This window comes from Gadus morhua, chromosome 1, assembly GCF_902167405.1.
Source record: "Gadus morhua chromosome 1, gadMor3.0, whole genome shotgun sequence".
Classification (NCBI taxonomy): domain Eukaryota; kingdom Metazoa; phylum Chordata; class Actinopteri; order Gadiformes; family Gadidae; genus Gadus; species Gadus morhua.
In genome coordinates this window covers 1,294,260-1,306,137 of record NC_044048.1, presented here as the reverse complement: position 1 = coordinate 1,306,137, position 11,878 = coordinate 1,294,260, and positions in this window count along the sequence as shown.

The window sequence follows — 11,878 nt, the reverse complement described above, 5'->3', positions numbered from 1 at the left end:
GGACCTAACCTGCTCGGGAGGTGGTTAGACCTACTCTGAGTTTGTTGTCTATAAGGCTGAAGGCAGCTCTCCGACAGAAGGAAGTGTTAGAAATGGCATGTCCTTTTCTACGAGAGCCTGTGTACGTAGAGGCTTCGATCCTCAGAAGGAATCTCCGTGAGGAACGATTATTAAGAACCCGGTTGGATATACTTTATTTTCCTGATAATTTTCTTCACGAGCGCTATCTTTTTTAAGCGCAATCCATCATTTATTTAGACCACCTTCTCAGCCCCCATGTTAACTGTCAAACGCACCGGGGGCATGCTTGAAGTTTAAGTTTAAGTTTTTTGACGCAATTAACGCATGAGTAGAATGATCTGCCCCGTGCATCCCACCCGCTCTGTAGGCTACTACAGTCACTTTAACGTTGTGGCTTTCCGATGATCAGAGTAGCTGACTAACCACGGACCTATAACTGCTGCAAGTCAAGAAACTCATTTTAAGAATGCAAGGCAGAAAAGTCCCTGGTACTGCTTTTAACCAGATCCTGTTCTTCTCTACACGCACATGCTCAGCATAATCGTATGCAATGTTCACTGAAGTAAAACCCTTTGAGTAAACTGTTCAACAAAATAACTCGTCCCACCACAGCCCGTGTTCTAATAAAGACAATCTACTTTTTATGAGGATTTCTTTATTTCCTGAAAGCACAAAGTCATTCATATTGGGTATGTTTTTAGAGCAGGGAACAGTATCCCAGTTTCCACCTCACCCACCTTTAACTTATGTTCCAAAATTTGGATCTCCAAAGCATCCTTTTGCATCTTTTGAATTGTTACAATTGCATGAAGGTTGGTGAGGGCATCTGGTTCAAGTAGCCTAGGGCGATGACGCCATCAGTAACTGGAAGAAGATGATTAGACAGTGAAATGATTACTTGAGCCAGAATATTGCCCCATCTAATTTGTAACGTGCTGTGTTGCGTGTACATATTTAATTATTTTGAATAACCAACCTCTTATAAAGGCATTTCTATCCTGGAGGGTGGGGGGGGGGGGTCAGAGGAGCTCCCCCCAGGGATGCCCTCAGCCACAGGACGCATACTCTGTTCGCTGAGGGCCATCCCCTCAGCCTCTGTGAGGGCTGCAGAGGTGGACCCCCTCCAGTCTTCCGGGCCTCTGCTTTTTTTCGATTTGCTAACATGGAGGAAAATGTTACCCTAAAATTCAGTAAGCACTATTTTGAAGACATGTATATATATATATATATATATATGTAATGCATTTGGCCTAGGTGTAGCCTTCTAATATTTCTAAATCCTATTAACTATTGGCAGTGTTGGGGTGGCTGGGAAATGTACTACTTACATTTACTGCTTAAATATAGGCCCATCACATGTTGAAAATAGCTGTTAAATTAGGTAGAGCAGGCAAAACAGCACAATTGATTTGATTTCAATTAAACATTAGTTTACATTTTTGAACTATATTTTTGTACTTCATCTTCATTTGCTGCCAAGTCCTCTTGGGGCAACTTGGGGTTGCGTAAATTGACACACACACATACACACAATATACATATTGAATGAGTGGAAGATATTAAACTATCCTCTTATTTTATTTTACTAATTTATTTTACACAGGCATTGACTTGTTCAGCTATTTCATGCCAAACAATCTCTCGCGCTCTCGCTGCCGCGGCGGTATTGTTTTTTTTTTTGTTTAAAGGGGTAACTGCTCGGCATAGGCGTTCATTAGAATTTCCAATTCCGTGGGGAAAAGTAAGTGGATCTCCGCTTTTGGTCCATGTTTGATCATGTTATCAGAGATCCATTGATGCTGGCTCTTTATAGTCAACAGGCACGCCCTCAACCCAGCGTGAACACACCCCGAGTTTCTGAAACCGAAAACCCAGAGTTGCTTTTCAACCCAGAACTCTGAGTCAACCAACTCAGAGCGCAGGATTAAACTCAGAGTATGTTAAACCAGCTACCTGAAACAGGCCTCTGGCACCATGAACAGAGGCAAAAAACGAAACTTCACGGAGTCCGAGCTCGAGATTTTGCTCCACGAGGTACAAATGCGCAAGCATATGCTATTTGGAACCCTGTCAACAAGGATAAATGCAAAACAAAAGAGAAGTGAGTGGGAGCGTGTTTGCAAGGCCGTCAATGCAGTGGGGTCTCAGCAGCGCACACACTCTGAAATTAAAAAAAAGTGGTCAGACCTCAAGGTGGAGGTGAAGCGGAGGGTTTCTGCCCACCACCGAAGCGTGACCGCAATAGGTGGGGGGACGGGAGTGGGGGAACTCTCCCCCTTCGATTTGAGAGTGGCCGCTTTGATCGGTGACACAGCTCTCACCGGAGTGGTGGGAGCCCATGAAGGGGACGCCGATCATCCCCAAGGTAAATATGCTGAAGTCATAAATGCTGTAATTATACTGGTCATACAATTGGCTGCTTACAATACACATAAGTCGTGCGTAAAGATGCCAGGATATTAAAGACTTTGACTCGTGTTTATTAACTTAGATTTTTTATTTTTGAATAGACAAGCAAGGAGAGGGCACGGATTGCTCCGTCAGCCCCGGCGTCTCCTCCGTCGGCCCCGGCGTCTCCTCCGTCGGCCCCGGCGTTTGGATGTGCACAAGCCCCAGATGTGCATTACGCTGGTTTATACATACAGGACAATTACACAAATAAAGCATTTACTCACCCAGAAGCCACCCATCGCGCACAGTGCCAGCCTCCAGCCTGTTCCTAACCATGCTGTTGGTCAGAATGAATGAATCGTGCGTTGAACCAGGCCACCTTGCCACGATGTTAAGAAGCTGCATTTGCGCATCACATATGACTTGGACATTGATAGAATGAAAGTGTTTCCTGTTGACGTAAACAAATTCATCCTGTGATGGCGCTTTTATGGCAATATGTGTGCAGTCAACAGCTCCGATTACATTAGGGAAACCGGCTGTTGCTGCAAATTGCGCTTTAATGTTGGCCTGTTCAACAGCATTGTATGGGAATTTGATGTACCTGGATGATATTCGGATGATTCCGTCCCACACAGCTGGCATGGCTCGGCTCAGGGTGGACTGGCACACTCCTGACCGATCGGCCAGCTCCCGCCGGAAGGCCCCTGTTGCCAGGAACCCCAGCGTGGTCAGCACCTGTGTGGGCACGGACAACCCCTGGCTCCTGGCTGTGTGGCGCTCTAGGGCCGGCCGCAGCTCTGCGCACAGCTCCAGTAATACTGGCCTGGGGAAACGAAATCGGCTCATGAGCCAATCATCATCATTTGCGAGTAAGTCCTCGCGTTCCCTAAATATACGTTCCCTTCGGATTTGACCATTTGCGATGTCCTCTAACAACGCTAACGCAGCCATTTTTAAAACAATTTTCTTCATCCATTGCGCATGCTTTTATAGCCACCCATATAATTGCAAGGTGTGTTAATTGTTCATTAGTGTGTCTCTGATGTGCAAATCACTCTGAGTCATTGTTTTCACCTTTTTTCCCAGTTTCCCAGCGTCACCTCTAAGTGTCGCCAAAGGAACAATAGCTGTAGAAACGTGCGTACGACAGCTCTGGAGCTGGCGTGGGGACCGCACATTTTTACGGTCATTTCACGTTTTGTACATCTGAACGTGAGCGTGGAAAAGGACGTTTCGCCACGTTTTTGTGCGTACGCAACCTTAGTACATGAGGCCCCTGGGCTCGCACGCGGCCCCGATGCTGTCCCACTTCCACCAGGTCATGAAGTCTCGACTGGCAGAAGATGTAGTGGCTTGGGCAAGTTGAGGTGGCTGTACTGGGCCGTGGGTGATCTCTCTGTACCCTACAGCTGCTGTGCGCATGGAGCGAGCAAAGTGGGTTCTGGACCCGTGGGCAGTGATTTTGACTTCCTCCAAGAGGTCTGGATGAGAGCCGCCCACTGTTTTCCCGAGGGTGCCATCCCACAGGACAAGGTCACCGATAGAGCGCACCTTTTGAGGGACGAGTTGCCCTTCTTTGTGGCTGATGAGCAGCTCGATCTTGGTGGGACGGACCAGTTCATGGAGAGGGACGTCGGGGAATAGTTTCTGCAGAGTTTTGGGTGGCACATGACTACGGACCTTTGCGATGCTGTCCAGCCCGTAGCACACGAGCTGGTGGGATCTGAGGGTTCCTTTTGAAGTTGAGACCCGGATCTTCAGGAGGTAACGCTTGGTCTCCACTGTCACCTGCATCCCACCGACTCAATGGACTATGAGCGTCACAACCTCACTCCTCAAATTCAGCTCACCAGCAGCTTCATGAGTTATGTAATTTGTGCCGGACGCCAAGTCTATTAACGTCCCAATCTTTCGGCCCGCGTTTGCGGTGACTTCCAGGATCATCATGATGACAGCGAACTCCTCAAGGCCATTTTCTGCCAGCAGACTCCTCCCTGGCACTGCAGAGGTGGACGTCTTGGCGACAGAGTTGCAGAACGCGTTCCGACATCGCTGAGCAAGGTCGGGGGCCAGGCTCTTCAGGAACTCTTCTTGGGCCTCTGTGACCTTTTTCCCTCCACCTTGTGCTGGACTGGGCTTTGGCCGCCGTGGCCCATCGCCTTGGCTTCCAGCTTTGGGACAGAGGTAGAAGTGATGACCCAGGCCTGGAGCACCCTTACACTCCTCGTTCTTGCACAGGAAGGTGGTCTTGCACTCTGCGTAAACGTCGTGGACCTCGAGACACCTCCCACATGCGCCGATCCGCTCAACTGCTTCCTTCTTCTCAGGTACTTTGAGAGTTTTGAATTTTTTGCAGTAGTACAGCTTTTTTCCGTGGCCCCTCTCTCCACAGACAACGCAGGGTGCTTGGGTGCTTTGGGAGTTGGTGGTCTTTGTGTGCGCATGCCTTTGTGGGACTCTAATGTCCCCCCTGCTGGGTTCATCATCCTTCAGTTGGTCTAGCTGCTCATAAAACTTCTGACTTCTCAGGAACTTGAGGAGCAGGTCAATCCTGTCTTCCGGGGAGGCGTCTTCAGAGTCTTCCTCTTCTGCCACATGGAGCAGACATTCTTTCTTTAGGCCCTCTGGCAGCTTACTTTCCAGGGACTTCTTGACGAGTGGGTTCTTTAGAGCGCCAGTGTTTCCCAGTGCACTGAGGTCGTACAGGGTCCTTTCCACGATTTGGATTAAGTCCACAATCTTCCTAGGTTGGTGACTTTTTACTGGTGGCAGCGCCTGTAGTTCCTCAATGATTTCCAGTGCAATAGAAGTTTTGTTGCCGAACCGGTTTTCGAGGACCCGGAAGATCTCCTCTGCCGTCCCTTAAATTGACAGGCGCAGATCTCTTGCCACTTTGTCCTCCAGGCTGCCCAACAGCTGGATCTTCTTCACCTCTTTGGACCCGGTTGGTTCTCCTTGCCTTTGGAGTGCCTCCCATTCCCTCCTCCAGAGGTAGAAGTTGCGCTTGTTGCCACCAAACTGTGGAAGCGCTGTTGGCTTCAGCTTGATGGTGGGTGACTGTTGTGATGTTTTTTCTGAGGACTTGCTGTCCAGCTTTGTCTGCAGCAGGCCAGCCTTCTCAGAGGTTAACTCCAACAGTGAGCCCTCCACATTCCTGATGCGCTGCTGGAAGTCAGGTCGCTCCTCATCTGGGACCCACCGAGTCCATTGCCGCATGGTGTCTTTCGTTCTCTTTACCAGCCGCTCAAGGTTGCTGAGCATCAGCTCATAAACCTCCAGCCTCAGGTCGGACTTTCTTCCCGTCAGCCGCTTGCAGTCCTTTTCAGCTGCCTCCAGTGCCAGAGCGAGTTCAGCGCAGCCAAAACTTTGCCACAGCACCTTTTGGACGACATCCTCCACCTCTTCAAGTTTCTGTTCGCAGTCCTCCGTCGTTCTCTTCACCTCAGCATTGATGTCTGCTTTCGCAGTGGCTTCGAGCTCCGACTCGTCTGTGAAGATTTCCACCTCCTCATTTGCCTCCATCACCTTTTCAGCCTCAAGCTTGACCTTGCTGAAGGCTTCCATCAGTTCTTCCGCCGACATTTTCCGGCAGGACTTCAGAAGTGAGTTTGCTTGTCGGGTGAACCTCTGCTTGGCAGTCGTTCTCTCTCTTTTCAGCTGTTGTAGAGACTTTGAATCTGCCATTTTGGGCTTTGGGAAGATCGATGGGCCTGGATTTTCAGCGGCAGGCGGGCTGGGCGTGGACTCAGCGGCAGGCGGGCTGGGCGTGGACTCAGCGGCAGGCGGGCTGGGCGTGGACTCAGCGGCAGGCGGGCTGGGCGTGGACTCAGCGGCAGGCGGGCTGGGCGTGGACTCAGTCTGGCTGGATCCTCAACCAGCTGGATGGCAGTTTTTTACTGTCAAGTTGTACGGTTTTGTTTTGGTTTTTTGGTGAGTTTTTCAGTTTTGTTTGGTTGGTTTTAAGCACTGTGTTTTTCCCCAACTCGAAAAGGATGTTACACTGAAGGAGTTCTGCAGGCACTGGGTTTCACTCAAGGACTGGACAGACACCAGTTGTTTCCGTTTTTGGTCTTTCCTCTTTTTTTTCTTTTTATTTAGAATATAGAGCACAAGTCCAAAGGTTTGCAATGGTTAGCCCTTAGTCCTTAGTCCTTAGGTAAAAAACCTAAGATAAACAGACATGAAGATACACAGAGCAGTAGTTAGTTGTCACTTGAATAAATGTGCAAAATGCAATAAATGTGCAAAATGCAAATACATGGATGAAATGTGCAAAATGCAATAAACCTGTGCAAAGTGAGTATACATTAGATTTAACATGAGCAACCCCACTATGAAATATGAAGCGCCCGTGCGCAACTGGAGATGCGTGGTTAAAAGAGTTACAGCTATTTCGCTGGGACCGCAATTAATAGACTGCAAAGTCTCAGATGCAATGCGCCCAGCCCATTAAGCTTTCGTCCCGTTTTTAACCAACATTAAAACACTACAATGGTGACAATCAGTGCAAACGCCAAGCTCCAAACATGCCGACCGTATACGCCACAAATCCAACCAAACGAGTCAAGCGCTTACCGGCAGCCTCTCCAATTTTCAGCGTTACGTTCCTGCACAGCACTTTTTCCAAACTGAGAGCAAGCACAGTTTAATTTCCGTGTTACTCTCACCAGTGTGTCTCACCAACTAAACACCAACCAGACAAAAAGCCCCTGTGAGCTGAATGCAGCACAACCAAATCAGTAGAACCGCGGACAGCTGACACTCATTAGTTGGCTCGCGCTTCTCTTAATCTTAATAAACTCTAATTTACCGCGGCTAACACACCACCTATTTTTTCTATTTAATTTTTCTGTTTTTAATTTTTCCCGTGCATTTTCCCTGTGGATTTAAACAAACCGCTGCAGACCTAGTCTGACGCGACACCCACAAACACACACACACACACACACACACACACACACCCACCCACAGACGCACACACCTGCATTTTTCCTGTGAATTCAAGCCAAAACGCTGCAGACCTAGTCTGACGCGACATATACTGTAAAGGCACTTCTATCCTGGGGGGTGGGGGGGAACAGAGGAGCTCCCCCCAGGGATGCCCTCAGCCACAGGACGCATACTCTGTGGGCTGAGGGTGTTGGGAAAAATAACCTGCTGAGTACATCACATGTACATTACAAATATAGCTAACTCCTACCCTAGCCTGATGAGCACATCACATGGCAGTCACATTACAATATAGTCAACTTTTAACACATAACACAAACATGATAATATAGTCAGGTCAAGGCCAGAGCCAAGGCCCCATTTCCCAAGCAGGCAAATGGTAGACACTCAGACAATGCACCAGTCATCCTCAAGAACGTGAGAGCCACATTAAATTATCACACAGGAGACACTTCGGGGGGGCGCTCCCCCGTTTTAATTTATCACACAGGAGACATTTCGAAGCTCTCCCAGGGCCTGGGAGCCAAGGCCAAGCAAAAACACACAGAACCACACACACCTCAAACGCACACACCTCATCGAGAGGAGGATACAGCATAAAAATGTATCACACAGGGACTCTGGATCTTCTTCTGAAGCAGACCTTCCACGGAGGCGAAGCTCTGGACGAACCATCAGCGCTGATTAGGGACTTAGACATATTCGATTTCTCACGCTTTATGACTCTGTATAACCGTTGCCACTTTACTTAATAAATCCAAGGTCCTCGTGCCGAAAGACTTTATTACCTCTCCGTCTCATTTTATCTGGTCCAGTAACTAGACAGACCGTTTTTCCCCTCAAGGGCCATCTCCTCAGCCTCTGTGAGGGCTGCAGGTGGTGGACCCCCTCCAGTCTGCCGGGCCTCTGCATTTTTTCGATTTGCTAACATGGAGGAAAATGTTACCCTAATATTCAGTAAGCGCTATTTTGAAGACACATATATATTTATAATGCATTTTGCCTAGGTGTAGCCTTCTAATATATCTAAATCCTATTAAATATTGGCAGTGTTGGGGTGGCTGGGAAATGTACTACTTACATTTACTGCTTATATACAAATATATAATACATGTTGAACATAGCTGTTAAATTAGGTAGAGCAGGCAAAAGAGCACAATTGATTTGATTTCAATTAAACATTAGTTTACCTGTTTAAACTATATTTTTGTACTTCATTTGCTGCCAAGTCCTCGTGGGGCAACTCGGGGCGTAAATTGACACACACACACACACACACACACACACACACACACACACACACACACACACACACACACACACACACACACACACACACACACACACACACACACACACACAATTTACATATTGAATAAGTGGAAGATATTAAACTTTCCTCTTATTTTATTTTATTTTACTAATTTATTTGACTCACGCATTGACTTGTTCAGCTATTTCCTGCCAAGCTCTCTCTCGCGCTCTCGCTGCCGCGGCGGTATTGCTTTTTTTTTTTGTTACAATGGGTAACTGCTCGGCATACACGTTCATTAGAATTTCCAATTCCGTGGGGGAAAAGTAAGTGGATCTACGCTTTTGGTCCATGTTTGATCATGTTATCAGAGATCCATTGATGATGGCTCTTCATAGTCAACAGGCACGCCCTCAACCCAGAGTGAACATACTCAGAGTTGATTAACCCAACGCTGATCACCTGTTCTGAAACCGAAAACCCAGGAGTGCTTTTCAACCCTGAACTCTGAGTCAACCAACTCGGAGCGCAGGATTAAACTCAGAGTATGTTAAACCAGCTACCTGAAACAGGCCTCTGCTTTCTGAAACGGGCCCCTGCTCGGGAGGTGGTTAGACCTACTCTGAGTTTGTTGTCTATAAGGCTGAAGGCAGCTCTCCGACAGAAGGAAGTGTTAGTTTTGGCATGTCCTTTTCTACGAGAGCCTGTGGACGTAGAGGCTGCGATCCTCAGAAGGAATCTCCGTGAGGAACGATTATTAAGACCCCGGTTGGATATACTTTATTTTCCTGATAATTTTCTTCACGAGCGCTATCGTTTTTCAGCGCAATCTATCATTTATTTAGACCACCATCTCAGCCCCCATGTTAACTGTCAAACGCACCGGGGGCATGCTTTAAGTTTAATTTTTTATTTTTTATCACAATTAACGCATGTGCAGAATGATCCGCCCCGTGCATCCCACCCGCTCTGTACTACAGTCACTTCAACGTTGTGGCTTTCCCATGATCAGAGTAGCTGACTAACCACGGACCTATAACTGCTGCAAGTCAAGAAACTGATTTTAAGAATGCAGGGCAGAAAAGACCCTGGTACTGCTTTTAACCAGATGCTGTTCTTCTCTACATGCACATTCTCAGCATAATCGTCTGCATTGTTCACTGAAGTAAAACCCTTTGAGTAAACTGTTCAACAAAATAACTTGTCCCACCACAGCCCGTGTTCTAATAAAGACAATCTACTTATTATGAGGATTATTTTATTTCCTGAAAGCACAAAAAAAAAAACACCTTTAACTTATGTTCAAAAATGTGGATCTCCAAAGCATCCTTTTGCATCTTTTGAATTGTTACAATTGCATGGAGGTTGGTGAGGGCATCTGGTTCAAGTAGGGCGATGACGCCATCAGTAACTGGAAGAAGATGATTAGACAGTGCAATTATTACTTGAGCCAGAATATTGCCCCATCTAATTTGCAACGCGCTGGGTTGCGTGTACATATTTAATTATTTTGAATAACCAACCTCTTATACTGTAAAGGCACTTCTATCCTGGGGGGTGGGGGGGATCAGAGGAGCTCCCCCCAGGGATGCCCTCAGCCACAGGACGCATACTCTGTTGGCTGAGGGCTGCAGGTGGTGGACCCCCTCCAGTCTGACGGGCCTCTGCATTTCGATTTGCTAACATGGAGGAAAATGTTACCCTAATATTCAGTAAGCGCTATTTTGAAGACATATATATATATATATATATATAATGCATTTTGCCTAGGTGTAGCCTTCTAATATATCTAAATCCTATTAAATATTGGCAGTGTTGGGGTGGCTGGGAAATGTACTACTTACATTTACTGCTTAAATATAGTATACAAATATATAATACATGTTGAACATAGCTGTTAAATTAGGTAGAGCAGGCAAAACAGCACAATTGATTTGATTTCAATTAAACATTAGTTTACCTGTTTAAACTATATTTTTGTACTTCATTTGCTCATTTGCACACACACACACACACACACACACACACACACACACACACACACACACACACACACACACACACAATTTACATATTGAATAAGTGGAAGATATTAAACTTTCCTCTTATTTTATTTTATTTTACTAATTTATTTTACTCTTCATTCATTTTTATGAATGCTTTTATCCATATGCTTATTGTTGTAGGCCTATTGTTGACAATGACCTGTATTTCCTATGAGACCCACAAAGGTGAATGCCGTCTCAGTATTAGGGGGACGCGTTGTTGTTTATCTCCACTATGGAGTTTTTCCACTTCGGTCGGTGCTGTTGATGATTTTCCTACTTTGACTATAGCCGTTTCTCAATTCCTAGCACGCGTACTACGGACTCGATGACTTGCAAGCACGTACTTGGCAAGTCCGTACTTCAAGCACAGACTTGCGAGCACGCGAGTACGTACCTGCGATGACGTCACCACCTCTGCTCGTCTGTTAACTGTGCTACGGCCTCATTTAGACATATACTACTGAACAATATAAACAAATGATATAAATCAAAATCCCAGCCTCTTTCATTTTCAAATAGTATGTAAATATTCTGAATGAATAAAAATTGAAAAGATATGCGTGTCCTGTCATGTGTATGAGCTATACACGCACGACTTTATATATATATATTTATATATTATCTTATATTATTATATTATATATTATATAAATATATATATAAGTTAAGAGTAACTTAAGCTACAGTTGTGCGTCTTCTCCATATTGTCCGCCATCGTACTGTTGAGAGTGCGAAATGCATCCTGGGATTTATGCATGCTTGGTGAAACGGCGAGATCGAGCACGCATCAAGAACACTTCCGGGTTTTACGACAGTACTCGCTTGATGTGTGCTTCAAATTGGAACAGTGCTCGGGCAACGACTGACGTTTCACGAGTCCACGAGCACACGAGCACGCAGAAGTTGAGAATTGAGAAACGGCCTATGTTCTCGGTGTGGTAAATGGTGCTTATGACTTACAAATCTTATTTTATGGCCATCTGAGATGGCCAAGGAGGGATTGTTACGTATTTTAAGTACATAAGCTGCTCCCACATAGCCATTAGGAAGCATGATCGAACACACAAGCTGCATTACCCTCACATAGCCACTAGGAAGCAGGATCGAACACTTAAGCTGCAATAACTACTCCAGCCACAGATGGCAGCACCTTTAGACAGGGGCGGAGCCATTACGTCACCCCGACCACGCCCACTTCACATATGCCACGCCC